This window comes from Arachis ipaensis, chromosome B9 (genome assembly GCF_059453495.1).
Source record: "Arachis ipaensis isolate K30076 ecotype BB chromosome B9, ASM5945349v1, whole genome shotgun sequence".
In the NCBI taxonomy this organism is placed as follows: Eukaryota; Viridiplantae; Streptophyta; class Magnoliopsida; order Fabales; family Fabaceae; genus Arachis; species Arachis ipaensis.
The window spans coordinates 59,701,142-59,718,028 of NC_142444.1; the positions used below are offsets into that span (position 1 = coordinate 59,701,142).

General features: G+C 34.5%; 1 pseudogene; it reads left to right on the forward strand.

Moving 5' to 3' along the window:
• The first annotated feature begins 2,191 nt into the window (after positions 1 to 2,191).
• LOC148544806 (uncharacterized) overlaps positions 2,192 to 16,887 on the forward strand; it is a 70,705-nt pseudogene continuing 56,009 nt past the window's right edge.

Here is a 16,887-nt window from a genome sequence, read left to right on the forward strand (position 1 = left end):
TCTACGGAGACCCTAGACTTCTTAGTCGATGGTTTATATACATATAGAAAAAATATTATTTTTAAATAGCAAGCATAAAAATTAATTATTTCTATTTATGAAATAGACTTAACAACTAATCAAAAGTATACAAGTTAAATCGTTTCAAATTTTAGATAAGGAATATTAAAATTAATTATTAGTAATAAATTAAATTTTTTCACATGAAAATAATAACTAAAAATTTTATTATTTAATTTTTTATCTACGGAGACCCTAAACTTCTTAGTCGATGGTGACTTTTGTCCTCTACGATCTTGTTGTAAAAGTAGTTTGATTCTATAAATCTTTTGTGCCATAATCTATAATGTCAGGATAAAATCGACGTAATATTAGTAATTATATATTCTATATACTTTTTTTTATATTTTAATATTTAATTAAAAGATTCTTGTTATGAAAAAGAAAAATCGTGTATAATTTTTAAAAATTATTTAGTTTTAGTTATATTTATTTTGGTTAATTTTAAACAGTAATGCATTTATTTGTCTACATAATAAATATCTATTTTTTTAATAATATTAAATTAAATTTAGAAAATCATATACAATATCAACCTTTTAGAAAATTACCTTAAAATTTGTGCATCGTTTTTTTTTTGCAAATCCAACATTGCTGACGAACAAAAAATTTGCCCAACACACCATACATATTTATGTTTGTTCTCCAAAATCAATAGCAAATTTAAAATTATATATTTACTAGTTCAAATAAATTAAAAGTCACAGTTAACACGTGAATCTAACACATTGATACATATATCACGCACTCTACCTATCAAATTCACATAAAGTACGAATCGTGTTACACACTTCATTTAAATGCGTGCATGTTAAAACTCACCTATTTTTATTATAAGTGAGTAAATTTTTTTACCAAAAAAAGTGAATGAGAAAGAAAAATGCACAAAATTAACCATAAATAAAGAAAAAAAATATAGTCTATAATCTTACTAAATTCAAAAAATATATTATTGAATATTTACATAATTTTAAATATATAAATTATTCTTTTTAATATTATCTTGGATAGGTGTTTGTTAGCGTAGTTTATAGACTATTATTTGTTATATTATTGTGAAGAAATACTTTAGTTGTATAGTCGTATAAGTATAGGAATATTATTGTAAAATGTTATTGAATTCAGTATTGTAACTATTGTTTATTTGTTATATTGTATTATATCTAATTAGATATAATAATAAAAAATGTATGTGTTGTTGAAAATGTACTTTAATTTTTTTAATATATTTAGAAATATGTTTAGGAAAAATAAATAATTTTGTTGTTGGGTTACTTTTATATTTAGGCTAAATCATTTAGTAATATATGTAATGAAATGTATGTGATTAGCTTTAAATTTACCGTAAGGTTTTTGTTATATTTAGTAATTTTTTTGGGTGCTAATTTGATACTTATAGTAAATTTTTTAGTTGATAAATGTAAATTTCCGTACGATCGATTGATTAATAAGTGTAAAAAATTAAAGTTACAATTAATCTTTTTTAGAAAATATTTTTAATAAATTTTAGTAATATGTATGAACAACTAGTATAATTTTTAGAGTAATTTTTTAGTTGTAATAATTTATGTATGAATAATTAGTATAATTGTTCATGTAAGTTTCTTTAAATTTATTGTAATTTTTATTTTGTTTAGTAAAATCTTTAGGAATAAAAAACTGAAAGTTACTAAAATTTATGATTAAATTTTTTAGTAAATAATTTTATTAAATTTAGTATTATGTATGGATAATTAGGAGATGTTACATTGTAATACATAGAAGGTAATACTCGATTAATGAGAACCTACCGCTATAATTTATGTAATTTGTCTTAATTGTTTAAACATAATATGTAATTACAGACTATACGTAACAAATGTTGGACCAAGTGGGAGAATGCTAGAATTTTTATTCTAATTATGGTCCAATTTATTAATATAGAAATTAGTTTGGGTGGTGTTATAATTATTCATTAATTATATTGGCAGTTGGTCTGTTCTTTGATGGAAAGAACACGACTGTTCATCATAAACTTCATAAAATTTGGGTCCCCAATTCTGATCATATAACAACAAACACACCTTGATTCCATCCGGCTTTGTGATTCAAAAATTGAAAGTTCCAAATTGAATCAAAGAATTTATTGACAATGACTGGAGGTACGTAAATTACTGAAGCAAAATTGTCTCTGCCGTTGCCATTTCAAAATTTAATTACTGTGCATTATTTTGATTAATTGTTTTCAAAAGAAAAATGCATAGTATATAAATTTTGGAATAAATAAGAAAAACCATTGAAATTGAAATTGACGCATCATAAGAAAAAAAATAATAGAAAATACTCCCGGAAAGAATTATCCAAATTTGTGTGGTAGTTGTTCTTCATAATAGCATGATTTTCATGATTCCCATAGGTTTGCTTATTTTTGCATTAAAAAAAAGGAGAAGAAAGGGAAGACCCTAGAAGAAAGAAAACAGAAAAAACATATTGAATGCTTGCTACTTTCAAGTTGAAGTTGTTGGTTTCGAAATTTAAATTTATTATAAAAACTCAAATTTTGGTAGGAGTGAGGTTTGAATTTGGATCTTATAAATATTGACAAAATAGTTATCCACTAGAACATCTTCACTTTTGATATTATTCATGTTATTGAATTTATTTATTTAATGATTATATTTGCATGCAATATAAATTCTTCCGCTACATATCACATTGTGATTAATAAATGATTTATTGAGGAGTAGCCACAGCATCCTTGATAATAATTATATTTAAAAAAATCACAAATATTAATATGATATATTTGTAATTATTGTGAATTATATAATAAACTTACCCATAGGAATTTATTATGTTATTCACATATAATTAGATTGAAATAGAAAATATTTCTTACTTCTTAATTAGCTTATAGGTATTAAGAAGTGGTATTTTATTTTCTAGTTTCAATACTTTAGGTAATATAGTGAATATTATGTTTGTTAAAATCTTTTTCCATAGGTAGATTTTAATGACACTATGATTCATATTATTTTGATATGACTTACATTGCCATGTATTATCATATGTTATGGATTTTGATGTGCCTATTTAAAGTTGAGTAATGTTAGCATGATTTATTATTTGCAACAGTAATGATATCTGAAACTGTATCTGAAGTTCATTTGTTAAGTGGCGACAACTATAAATAATAGAAAGATAAGATTCTCTTTCATTTAGGGTGTGTAGACCTTGACTATGCTCTTCGTAGGGAAGAGCCTCCGGCACCTACTGATGCTAGTTCTCAAGGCGAGGTAGCATTATACGAACGGTGGGAGAAATCCAACCGTTTAAGTATGATGTTCATTAAGTCTCGTATCTCAGCTAGTATCCGAGGTTCAATTCCTGATTGCAGGAATGTCAAGGATTATATGAAGGCTATTGATGAACAATTTGAGACTTCTAGTAAGGCACTTGCAAGCACCCTAATGTCACAATTGTCATCATGAGGCTTACCGGCATAAGTGGTGTGCGTGAATACATCATGAGGTTGAGAGATTAATAAACCACTATTTTATGATTTATCTTGTGCTCAATTGAGTAGTTTTTATCAAGTCTTTGTATACTTATTGATACAAATTGCATGGTTTTACAATTCCTTCCTAGTTTTGTTCTATGGTTGAAAACTTACTAACTAAGCCTTTAATTTGTGTATTTTAAACCCCTTTATACCATTCGATGCCGTGATCCCTGTGTTCAGTGTTTCAGGCTTTGTAGAGCAGGAATGACTTAGAGGATGGAGAGGAAGCTTGCAAAAATGGAAGGAGCACAAGAAATAAAGGAGACAATCAGCGAGGAGCGACGCGCACGCATGGCTCACGCGTGCATGTGATCTGGAGATTCTCACAGCGACGCGTGCGCGTACCCGACGCATACGCGTGGATTGGAGTTCTGCAAGACGACACGTGCGCGTCAGTATGCGCACGCGTGACACGCGAAAATGACCAGCGATGCGTACGCGTGACATGCGTTATATACGGAAATTTTAGAAAACGCTGGGGGTAATTTTGATCCGAGTTTGGACCCAGTTTCCGGCCCAGAAACACAGACTAGAGTCAGAGAACAGGCAGAGACTCAACACACATTCACATTAGCATAGTCTTAGTTTTTAGATCTGAATCTAGAGAGAAAATTACTCTTCTTCTAGGTTTTCTTTACAGTCATAGATTCTAGTTTTATGCTTTTGCTTTGGATATTGAGAGAGTCATCACCTCCGTTGAAGTTACTATTCTAGTTTGTTTTCTTATTCCTTTACTCTTTTGATTACTTATTAATCCTGTTCAGATAGATATGTTGCATTTTGGATTTATTAATACAGAGAATTAATTTTTCCTTTAATTGGTTTTTAATCCTTATTTTATTTAATTTATCATGTCTTCTTCTTACACTTCTGTGAGCGTTATAATCATGTCAATGGAGTAGATTCCTAACTTGACATGGGGGTTGATTAAGAGGAGACACTTGAGTTGGAATGCTAAAGTGATTTGTTAAATTGGAAGTTATTGGCTAATTCTCTATTTACTAACGCTAGTCCTTCCCAAGGGAGAGGACTAGGATTTGCGAATAAGAGTTAGCTCAATCACTTGACTTTCTTTTATTTAGTAAGGGTTAACTAAGTGAAAATAACAACCTCTTTATACTACACTTGAGAGAATTCCAACAAGGATAGAACTTCCAATTAATCATTCCCCCAATCAAGGCTTTTTATTTTGAATAATATAAATCCCTTTTAATTTTCATTACGCTAATTTACAATTATTTATTTTTCTGTCATTCAACTCTCAAAACAATTTCTCGGAAATCTCCTGATTAATAAGATAGCACCCTTTTGTCAACTCGTTGGGAGACGACCTGGGATTCATACTCCCAGTTTTTTATTCTAATTTTGTGACAACCTTTCTAAATTGATGAGTGGATTTTTGCTGGTTAAGAACTATACTTGTAACGTATTTTTATATTGATTTCTTAATTGGCTGATTTCCGCCTCACATCAATTTTTGGCGCCATTGCCGGGGAGTTGCAATAGCGTGCTAAATTATTAATTGCTGTATATATTTTAATTTTTGCATATTTTATTCTATTTTATTACAATGAGCTGTATGTTTCTTTTATTGAATGACGCGTTCACTGCCTGATCCGAGCTTAGCCGCATTTGATCCTGAAATTTAAAGAACTCTTTCACGTATTAGGCGAGCTCGGCATTGGTTAGCCTCTGAGGGTGGTGAAGCGATTACTATCAATTCACCAGTCTCATCTGAGGGCGAATCTGAATCGCCATCTGAGGCAGAAACCAGCTCCTCTACTACTGACTCTGTTAATTCACGTGCAGGTAACATGGCAGAGCCCAGAAGAATCACTCTCCAGGAAGCTGGAGCTCCAGACTTTACACTGCAACCGTATCAAGTGCACCACCCAAATCTGGCTGCAGATTTTGAACTGAAGACTGCACTAATCAACTTGATGCCTAAGTTTCATGGCTTACCTGCTCAGGAGCCTATAAAGCACCTCAGAAATTTTCAGACAGCCTGTTCTACTATTAGGCGTCATGGTGCAGATGAGACTTCCATTCTGCTAATCGCCTTCCCATTTTCTCTTGAGGGAAAGGCGAGGGAGTGGTACTACTCCCAACCTGAGGCAGTTGTTGCCAACTGTGATACGCTCAGAAGAGAATTTTTTGAAAAATACTTCCCAGCTGAAGTGACAGATAGACTGAGAAAAGAGATTTTCTGTATCATTCAAGGTGAATCGGAGACTCTTTATGAGTACTGGGTGTAATAACCCTGATTTTCGAGTATGCGAGATCTTTTCCGAAGGCAGAAATTTCGCCAGAAGATCAGTAAAGGGAACACCTCTTCTATATCAACAAGTATCTCAATCGTCATTGTCATTATGTCATCCTTAAGCTAGAACCTTTTCCGAGGCAAGCTCGATAACGCGGTCACGAAGAACCTAGTTTTTGAACCGTATCGTTTGGCAGTTTTGATTCTAATTTTCGTAAATAGTCTCTGTTTGACGAACCGGACTCGATTCATGAGAGGAGAGAGATAATAGTATAATATTATCATTATATTAGTATTAGAAAATGTTTGAATGATATTATAAGGTTACCTAGTCCGTTTTAGTTAAAAACAGAAAATCTGTTTAACCGAGTTTACGGTTTACTGGTGCAGCTTAACACCAGTACTCTCTGATGACTTTAGCAATGCTAAGGCCTCATCATACATGTTATATTCTCATAATAAATATGTTACTAGTGTCATTTATGCTAGTAGCTCAGAAAATAATTTTTAGAGATATTTTTACGAGTGTTCTAATACATCTAGTTTTAGTAGTTATACACCTGAGATATTTTAATATTATTTTAACCCACCTCCAAGCCAACCAATCACAACTCACCTTACACCCCCAAGACCTCCAAGGCTGTCTCATTTCATCATTTTGACTGAAAATAACAAGAGAGAAAAGAGAGAAACTTTCATAAACACTTAATCTTCAAAGCTTGATTTCTTCTGAACTAAAACTCAAATCAAAACTTTGATTTCACCAAAAAGATCATCTCTTCTTCCTCTACATAACCATGTGACTTATCAATGCTGGAAATTAGGTGAGATGCCTATCTCCCTCCCTCTTCAATTTGGTTTTCAAGGAAACATGCTTAAACAAGTGTTTTCTTGATGTTCTTCCTTAGATCTCTTGCTTAGCTTGACTTGTCGGCCAAATATCTTTGATTTCCTGCACGTTTAAGGTGAGGATAACCTTCCTAAGATGCTGCTGAAGTTTGTTTAGTTGATGGTTTAGAGTTTTAAAGTTGTTCTTGATGTATTTTAGGAGGAAAAAGTGCTTTAAGAACACTTCAAAGAGTAACCGGATTTGGAGCATCAAATCAAGGTAGGGTTTGGTAAAATTAATCTTGATTGATTGTGTTTGAGTTGTGTGATTATGATATGGTTTGGTTATGCTTGAAATTGATTGTTTATATGAGTGATTCTTGTTGAAATTTTGGTGAAAATTTGACGAAATTTGATGATATTCAACTTTGAATTTGTGTTCTTCATAGCTGCTGGAAAAAATGAACCCTAGGATTTAAGTTGGGGTTGAATTTATTTTGAAATCAAGTAGGAAATAAGGGGCTTTAGTGGCTGCAATTTTATTTTGAATTATGGTAAAAATCGGTTGCTGAAAAGACTGAAAAAATGGTGAAAATAGAGAAAGAATCTGAAAAATTTACGAAGAACACTTTGAGTGTCATGAAGAACATTGAAGAACACCTTTTAGATCTTAAAAAGGGCAAGGTTATAATTATTTTGGTGTTTGAGGGGTTATTTGGTAATTTCTGAAAGTTAGGGTGGTTAAAGTAGAAATATTAAAAGTTACTAGGGTAAAAAGTGAATTTTAAAGGTTAAAAGATAAAGGCAAGGTAATTTTTGAAAATTTAGTAATAAAATAATTAATAATAATAAAATATTAAATAATAATATTTATTTAAAATAATATTTTAATAAAAATAATAAAATAATGCGAAAAAGGCAGTTTTCTGTAAAAGCTTTAGAAAGGCAACTTTAAGCGCAGAATCTCATAATTACCTTCATAAAACACTTAGGGAGCGGTAAGAACATATTAGTGAGGTAAAGATAAAAGAAAGATAAAAGTTGAAGAAAAGATAAAAACCAACAAAAAAGTCTGTAAAGTTTTAATTACAGAAAAACAGACAGAGATTAGTGAACGAACTAGGGCAACATTGTTAGTTCTTGAGTTCTGACTAGGGTTAGGTATTATATGAAAAGTTAAAATGTTTTAGTATAGACTTAATGAACCTATACTTGGGACAGGCTAACTATTCATACCAAAATTTACATAAGCTTTAAATATATACGTTAAGCAGAGAAACCAGAGCAGAGTAAAGAGATACAGAGAAAAAGTAATCAGAACAGAGTAATAAGACAAAGAGAGAAGAGTAATATAATAAAGAGTTAAGCCTTGTGGCATGATATTCTATTGTATGTTTATCTGCTGTTTTTCTGTTGGCCCTAGAGGTCCTGTAGGCCCAAGTTTACCTACAGTAAGTTGTTATTCTTGTAGGCCGAAGTTTACCTACAGTGAATATCAATTGTGTAGCTCAGGGTGTTGCTTCTGTAGGCCGAAGTTTACCTACAGAGAGTTGCCATTTCTGTAAGCCGAAGTTCACTTATAGGAGTGCTATTTCTGTAGGCCGAAGTTCACCTACAGAAAGTTGTTGTGTTGTGTTTATATTATTCCTGTAAGTCGAAGTTCACTTACAGGGGCAGTATTTCTGTAAGCCGAAGTTTACTTACAGAGATGCCATTTCTGTAGGCTGAAGTTTACCTACAGAAAGTTGTTCTGTTGTGTTTAGACTATTCCTGTAAGCCGAAGTTCACTTATGGGAGTGCTGTTTCTGTAGGCCGAAGTTCACCTACAGAGATAAAGCCATATCTAGGACTATTTCTTGGGTAATGTCGGGATGCAGGGTGTAAACCGACATGTAAGCTCATGGCCTGCATAGGACAGACATGCATCATACTTGGTTGCGCATTTCCTCTATTATGATTGTTGTTTGAATGTATGCTTTCTTTGTTTTCATTCTATTCTCTGTGTCTGTGTTTTATTTTCTTGTATTCTTTTGTTTGTGTTTTGCTTTTTATTTTCTCTATTTATCTGTTTCTTCTGTCTACTGCTTCTCGGTATTCTGCTATTTATCTACTAAACAACATGGAATTAATGAACTTAACTAATAACCCCGGCCCTACTAAGAACTCCATAGTTCTTATCCCTTTTCTCTCCTTTCCCCCTTCAGATGGAAGCATGAGTTCCCTTCCGTAATTCGCTGACGATCGTACGCAAAAAAAGATTCCGCTCTAGGTAGTCTTCTGAGTCTAGAGTGAACTCCGTTTCTGTTTATATGTATATACTGTAAGACCAGCCAACGTCTGCACCCCATTCGTATGCGCACTTTAGCCTAAATCCTGTGTACGAGACTCCTGTTGTGTGGCTACTTGATGAGGTACTAGAGAGACGTTATATGGCAATGTCTGACCGTGCAAAGGAGTAGTAGATGATGTTCTACCTTTTGATGACGTTCCACCTGACTTGAGTTTTGAAGACCTAGAACGTACTTTCCCTCGCTTTAGTAATTTAGAGGGACTAAGTGAGTATAGAGTCTAGGCTAGCCTAGGTACCAGCTTAGAAACCTCTTGAACAGGTCAGGACCTGGGATGTTGTATGTATGTATATGTATATAGTTATTATCTAGCTATATCTAGGGGTGTTCTAACTAAAGGTCTATACTCTAATAAAGGCTGGATCACTGAATGTTGCTTGCTACTTGTGATGTATTTATGTGTGGTTGCTTATAATTGTTTTATCCGTTATCAGTTGTGAGTTGATTATGAATGATTCCGTCTATTAATCCAAACATTTAAAAAGAAAATATACCTCGCAAATTAACTACGCTTTTAACAATGAATCAGGCTCATATGATAAATAATAGATAATAATTAGGAAGACAAATTAGTAGTGCTCAGTTTCTAGTATGATCTAGACATATTGAATATTGGGTCGTTACAATTTGGTATCAGAGCAGTTCGTTCCCAATAGAGCTTGGGGAGTGGACTGACTATGCTTCATTCCATACTCTGCTTGTGTGTCTCATGCTGTTAGGGTATCTTCAAGATACATTTGGTATGAATGTCTATGAGTGCTCATTTTGGGAATGTTCGTGCCTAACTTGAGATATTAAGACTGATCACCTTAATATTAATTGTTTGGTGCGGATAAGACCTCAATGACTGTGAATAGGCATGGTTTAATCGAGTTTCGAACGACAAATTCGTGTGAGGCACAACTATTCTTATAGCTGTTATGATCTCCATGGCCATGGCTATGTGATATTTAGATGCTGTAAGGAACGAACTGATATCTTCGTCAGGATGGCTTGAAGGAAATAGACTGCTTGAAGATGGATTCTTGCATGCAGCTGAAATTTTGAGGGAAAAATTTTTTTTAGGAGGGTAGAATGTAACAACCCTGATTTTCGAGTATGCGAAATCTTTTCCGAAGGCACGGATTTCGCCAGAAGATCAGTAAAGGGAACACCTCTTCTATATCAACAAGTATCTCAATCCTCATTGTCATTATGTCATCCTTAAGCTAGAACCTTTTCCGAGGCAAGCTCGATAACGCGGTCACGAAGAACCTAGTTTTTGAACCGTATCGGTTGGCAGTTTTGATTCTGATTTTTGTAAATAGTCTCTGTTTGACGAACCAGATTCGATTCATGAGAGGAGAGAGATAATAGTATAATATTATTATTATATTAGTATTATAAAATTCTTGAATGATATTATAAGGTTACCTGGTCTGTTTTAGTTAAAAACAGAAAATCGGTTTAACCGGGTTTACGGTTTACTGGTGCAGCTTAGCACCAGCACTCTCTGATGACTTTAGCAATGCTAAGGCCTCATCATACATGTTCTATTCTCATAATAAATATGTTACTAGTTTCATTTATGCTAGTAGCTTAGAAAATAATTTTTAGAGATGTTTTTACGAGTGTTCTGATACATCTAGTTTTAGTAGTTATACACCTGAGATATTTTAATATTATTTTAACCCACCTCCAAGCCAACCAATCACGACTCACCTTTCACCTCCAAGACCTCCAAGGCTATCTCATTTCATCATTTTGACTGAAAATAACAAGAGAGAAAAGAGAGAAACTTTCATGAACACTTAATCTTCAAAGCTTGATTTCTTCTGAACTAAAACTCAAATCAAAACTTCGATTTCACCAAAATGGTCCTCTCTTCTTCCTCTACATAACTATGTGACTTATCAATGCTGGAAATTAGGTGAGATGGCTGTCTCCCTCCCTCTTCAATTCGGTTTTCAAGGAAACATGCTTAAACAAGTGTTTTCTTGATGTTCTTCCTTAGATCTCTTGCTTAGCTTGACTTGTGGGCCAAAGATCTTTGATTTCCTGAATATTTAAGGTGAGGATAACCTTCCTAAGATGCTGCTGAAGTTCGTTTAGTTGATGGTTTAGAGTTTTAAAGTTGTTCTTGATGTATTTTAGGAGGAAAAAGTTCTTTAAGAACACTTCAAAGAGTAACCGGATTTGGAGCAGCAAATCAAGGTAGGTTTTGGTAAAATTAATCTTGATTGATTGTGTTTGAGTTGTGTGATTATGATATGGTTTGGTTATGCTTGAAATTGATTGTTTATATGAGTGATTCTTGTTGAAATTTTGGTGAAAATTTGATGAAATTTGATGATATTCAACTTTGAATTTGTGTTCTTCATGGCTGCTGGAAAAAATGAACTCTAGGATTTAAATTGGGGTTGAATTTTTGTTGAATTCAAGTAGGAAATAAGGGGCTTTAGTGGCTGCAATTTTATTTTGAATTATGGTAAAAATCGGTTGCTGAAAAGACTGAAAAACGGGTGAAAATAGAGAAAGAATCTGAAAAATTTACGAAGAACACGAAGAACACTTTGAGTGTCATGAAGAACATTGAAGAACACCTTTTAGATCTTAAAAAGGGAAAGGTTATAATTATTTTGGTGTTTGAGGGGTTATTTGGTAATTTTTGAAAGTTAGGGTGGTTAAAGTAGAAATATTAAAAGTTACCAGCGTAAAAAGTGAATTTTAAAGGTTAAAAGGTAAAGGCAAGGTAATTTTCGAAAATTTAGTAATAAAATAATAAATAATAATAAAATATTAAATAATAATATTTATTTGAAAATAATATTTTAATAAAAATAATAAAATAATACGAAAAAGACAGTTTTCTGTAAAAGTTTTAGAAAGACAACTTTAAGCGCAGAATCTCATAATTACCTTCATAAAACACTTAGGGAGTGGTAAGAACATATTAGTGAGACAAAGATAAAAGAAAGATAAAAGTTGAAGAAAAGATAAAAACCAACGAAAAAGTCTGTAAAGTTTTAATTACAGAAAAACAGATAGAGATTAGTGAACGAACTAGGGTAACATAGTTAGTTCTTGAGTTCCGACTAGGGTTAGGTATTATATGAAAAGTTAAAATGTTTCAGTATAGACTTAATGAACCTATACTTGGGACAGGCTAACTATTCATACCGAAATTTACATAAGCTTTAAATATATACGTTAAGCAGAGAAACCAGAGCAGAGTAAAGAGATACAGAGAAAAAAGTAATCAGAACAGAGTAATAAGACAAAGAGAAAAGAGTAATATAATAAAGAGTTAAGCCTTGTGGCATGATATTCTATTGTATGTTTATCTGCTGTTTTTCCGTTGGCCCTAGAGGTCCTGTAGGCCCAAGTTCACCTACAGTAAGTTGTTATTCCTGTAGGCCGAAGTTCACCTACAGTGAATATAAATTGTGTAGCTCAGGGTGTTGCTTCTGTACGCTGAAATTCACCTACAGAGAGTTGCCATTTCTATAAGCCGAAGTTCACTTACAGGAGTGCTATTTCTGTAGGCCGAAGTTCACCTACAGAAAGTTGTTGTGTTGTGTTTATATTATTCCTATAAGTCAAAGTTCACTTACAGGGGCACCATTTCTGTAAGCCGAAGTTCACTTACAGAGATGCCATTTCTGTAGGCCGAAATTCACCTACAGAAAGTTGTTCTGTTTGTGTTTAGACTATTCCTGTAAGCCAAAGTTCACTTATGAGAGTGCTGTTTCTGTAGGCCGAAGTTCACCTACAGAGATAAAGCCATATCTAGGACTAGTTCTTGGGTAATGTCGGGATGCAGGGTGTAAACCGACACGTGAGCTCATGGCCTGCATAGGACAGACATGCATCATACTTGGTTGCGCATTTCCTTTGTTATGATTGTTGTTTGAATGTATGCTTTCTTTGTTTTCATTCTATTCTCTGTGTCTGTGTTTTGTTTTCTTGTATTCTTTTGTTTGTGTTTTGCTTTTTATTTTTTCTATTTATCTGTTTCTTCTGTCTACTGCTTCTCGATATTCTGCTATTTATCTACTAAACAACATAGAATTAATGAACTTAACTAATAACCCCGGTCCTACTAAGAACTCCCCAGTTCTTATCCCTTTTCTCTCCCTTCCCCCTTCAGATGGAAGCATGAGTTCCCTTCCGTAATTCGCTAACGATCATACGCAAAAAAGGATTTCGCTCTAGGTAGTCTTCTGAGTCTAGAGTGAACTCCGTTTCTATTTATATGTATATACTGTGAGACCAGCCAACATCTGCACCCCGTTCGTATGCGCACTTTAGCCTAAATCCTGTGTACGAGACTCCTGTTGTGTGGCTACTTGATGAGGTACTAGAGAGACGTTATATGGCAATGTCTGACCGTGCAAAGGAGTAGTAGATGATGTTCTACCTTTTGATGACGTTCCACCTGACTTGAGTTTTGAAGACCTAGAACATACTTTCCCTCGCTTTAGTAATTTAGAGGGGCTAAGTGAGTATAGAGTCTAGGCTAGCCTAGGTGCCAGCTTAGAGACCTCTTGAACAGGTCAGGACCTGGGATGTTGTATGTATGTATATGTATATAGTTTTTATCTAGCTATATCTAGGGGTGTTCTAACTAAAGGTCTATACTCTAATAAAGGCTGGATCACTGAATGTTGCTCGCTACTTGTGATGTATTTATGTGTGGTTGCTTATAACTATTTTATCTGTTATGAGCTGTGAGTTGATTATGAATGATTCCGTCTATTAATCCAAACATTTTAAAAAAAATATACCTCATAAATTAACTACGCTTTTAACAACGAATCAGGCTCATATGATAAATAATAGATAATAATTAGGAAGATAAATTGGTAGTGCTCAGTTTCCAGTATGATCTAGACATATTGAAAATTGGGTCATTACACTGGGAGCGCTTCAAGAATCTTCTGGATGCATGCCCCTACCACATGATTGACAAGTTGGTGTTGATCAGCTACTCACTCAAGGCATGAAGCCTCGGGATAAGACTACATTGGATGGTGCTAGTAATGGTTCTCTGAAAAAGTACAAGACCGCAGATGAAGCGTGGTAACTGATCAGCGATCTAGCTGAGTCCACTTTGAATCACAGGCATAGGAACAGCCACTAAAGGGCTGTTGCAGAAGTTTCCTCTAGCAGTGAGAGTACAACTTTCACACAGGATATATGTGAGATGACCAACCTACTGAAGCAGATACAGCTAAATCAACAACAATCTCAGCCTCCCCCACCACAACAAAGTTAACAGTTAGTCCCTCAGAGAGTATGCAGAATATGTGCTGATTATAGTCATTACACTGATGAGTGTCCACAGCTCCAACAAGAGGACAACACCTTGGCAGCTACTCATAATTTCTATGACCGCCCGAATCAAGGGTACAATCAACAAGGCGGCAATTACAACCAAGGTAGAAACTACAACCAAGGTTGGAAAGACAACTCCAACCAGGGATGGAGAGACCATTCCAACCAGGGATGGAGGGATAATTCCAACCAAGGTTGGAGGGACAACTACAACAGAGGAGGCAGAGACAATAATAGAAATCGGAGGTGGAATAACAACAACAGACAGCAGAACCAAAACCAGCCCTACAAAGCACCTTACTTAAGGCAGTCCCAAGCGCCTCAGAACAACCAACAGCAGGCCCCTCACATCACATACTCTTCTTCTTCTTCTCATGACGAAATGCTTCAGTCTATTGAGCAAAGACAAAAGGCCATGGAGAACACACTTAGCTCCACCTTGAACGGTCTAACCTCTGCTGTACAAGCTCTTGCCTCACAGATTGGATCAATGAATACTTCCAATAATCAGCCTTCAAGCTCCAATGGAATTCCTTCTCAACCCTTACCCAACCCCAAGGGTGGCATCAATGCCATCACTTTGAGGTCCGGAACAACACTGCAAGAGAGGAATCAGGAGGAGCCAAGCCCACAAGAACACGCCCCAGTTGAAGACATAGTTGAAGTGGAAGATGCTGAAGAGGAAGAGGAAGTACAGGACATGGTTGAAGAAGAAGTAGCTCAGCCAAGGAATGGAGCACCAAAGGACGCAGAAGCTGCAAGTGGCGCCATCCCTATTCCATTTCCACACCTTGCAAGGAAGTCTAGGAAGCAGATGGAACTTGATCCCAAAATGGTAGAAATCTTCAAAAAGGTTGAGGTAACTGTTCTCCTTTTTGATGTTATTCAACAAGTACCTAAATATGCAAAGTTTCTGAAAGATTTATGCATACATAAAGATAAAATTAATTAATTAGAAACTATTCCTTTAGGTAGTTCTATATCTGCTTTAATGGGAGGTATACCTGAAAAATGTAGTGATCCAGGTCCATGCATGGTTAACTGTAACATTGGGGGTCTAATATTTTCTGATTGCATGTGTGATTTAGGAGCATGCGTGAGTATTATGCCATTGTCTATATATGATGCTTTGAGCCTCCCTCCCTTAAAAAAGTCGGCATCTTATTTTGTTTTAGCAGTTAAAAGCATCATCACAGTGGTTGGAATTGCTGAAGACGTGCTGGTGAGCATTAAGGGGCTCACATTTCCCATTGACTTCTATATCTTGGAAATGCCCCCTAATGACTGATAAACCACTATTTTATGGTTTATCTTGTGTTCAATTGAGTGGTTTCACCAAGTCTTAACCCACTTATTCATATGATTTGCATGATTTTACAACTCTTTCCCAGTTTTGTTCTATGGTTGAAAACTTGCTTCCTAGAGATCTTTAATTAGTATATTTTGATTCTCCTTTATACCATTCGATGCCGTGATCCGTGTGTTAAGTGTTTCAGGCTTTATAGGGCAGGAATGGCTTAGAAAATAGAGAGGAATCTTGTAAAAATGGAAGGAACACAAGAAACTAAGGAGATGACCAGCGAGCATCGATGCGCACGCATAGCTCACGTGAGCGCGCGATATGGAGAAATTTGCAGCGATGCGTGCGCGTGACTGACGCAAACGCGTAACAAGAAAATTCGTCAAATGATGCACACACGTGACTGATGCGTACGCGTGACTTGCGCGATCTGCAGAAATAACAGAAAATGCTGGGGGCAATTTCGGGCCAAGTTTTGACCCAGTTTCCGGCCCAGAAACATAGACTAGAGCCAGAGAACATGCAGAGACTCAACACACATTCTCATTAGCATAGTTTTAGGTTTTTTAGATCTGAATCTAGAGAGAAAATCACTCTTCCTCTAGGTTTTCTTTACATTCATAGTTTATTGCTTTTGCTTTTGGATATTAAAGAGTCATCACCTCTGTTGAAGATACTATTCTAGTTTGTTTTCTTACTCCCTATTTATTTATTCCATATTCTTAATTCTTGTTTAGAGTGGTAATTGAATTATTTTGGATTTATTAATGCAAATGATTACTTTTACTTTTAATTAATTTTGAATCTCTATTTTATTTAAATTATCATGTCTCTTTTCTATTCCAAACCCCCAATAACGAAGATGGTATCCATGTCAATAGAGTAGATCCCCTACTTGACATGGGAGTTGATTAAGAGGAGACACTTGAGTTGGAATGCTCAAGTGGTTAGTTAAATTGGAAGTTGTTGGCTAATTCTGTATTTACTAACGCTAGACCTTCCCAAGGGAGAGGACTAGGATTTGCGAATAAGAGTTAGCTCAATCACTTGACTTTCCTTTATTTAGTAAGGGTTAACTAAGTGAAAATAATAACCTCTTTATACTACACTTGAGATAATTCTAACAAGGATAGAACTTCCAATCAATCATTCCCCCGGTCAAGGCTTTTTATTTTGAAAAATATAAATTCCTTTTAATTTTCATTGCACTTAATTATAATTGTTTAATTTCTGT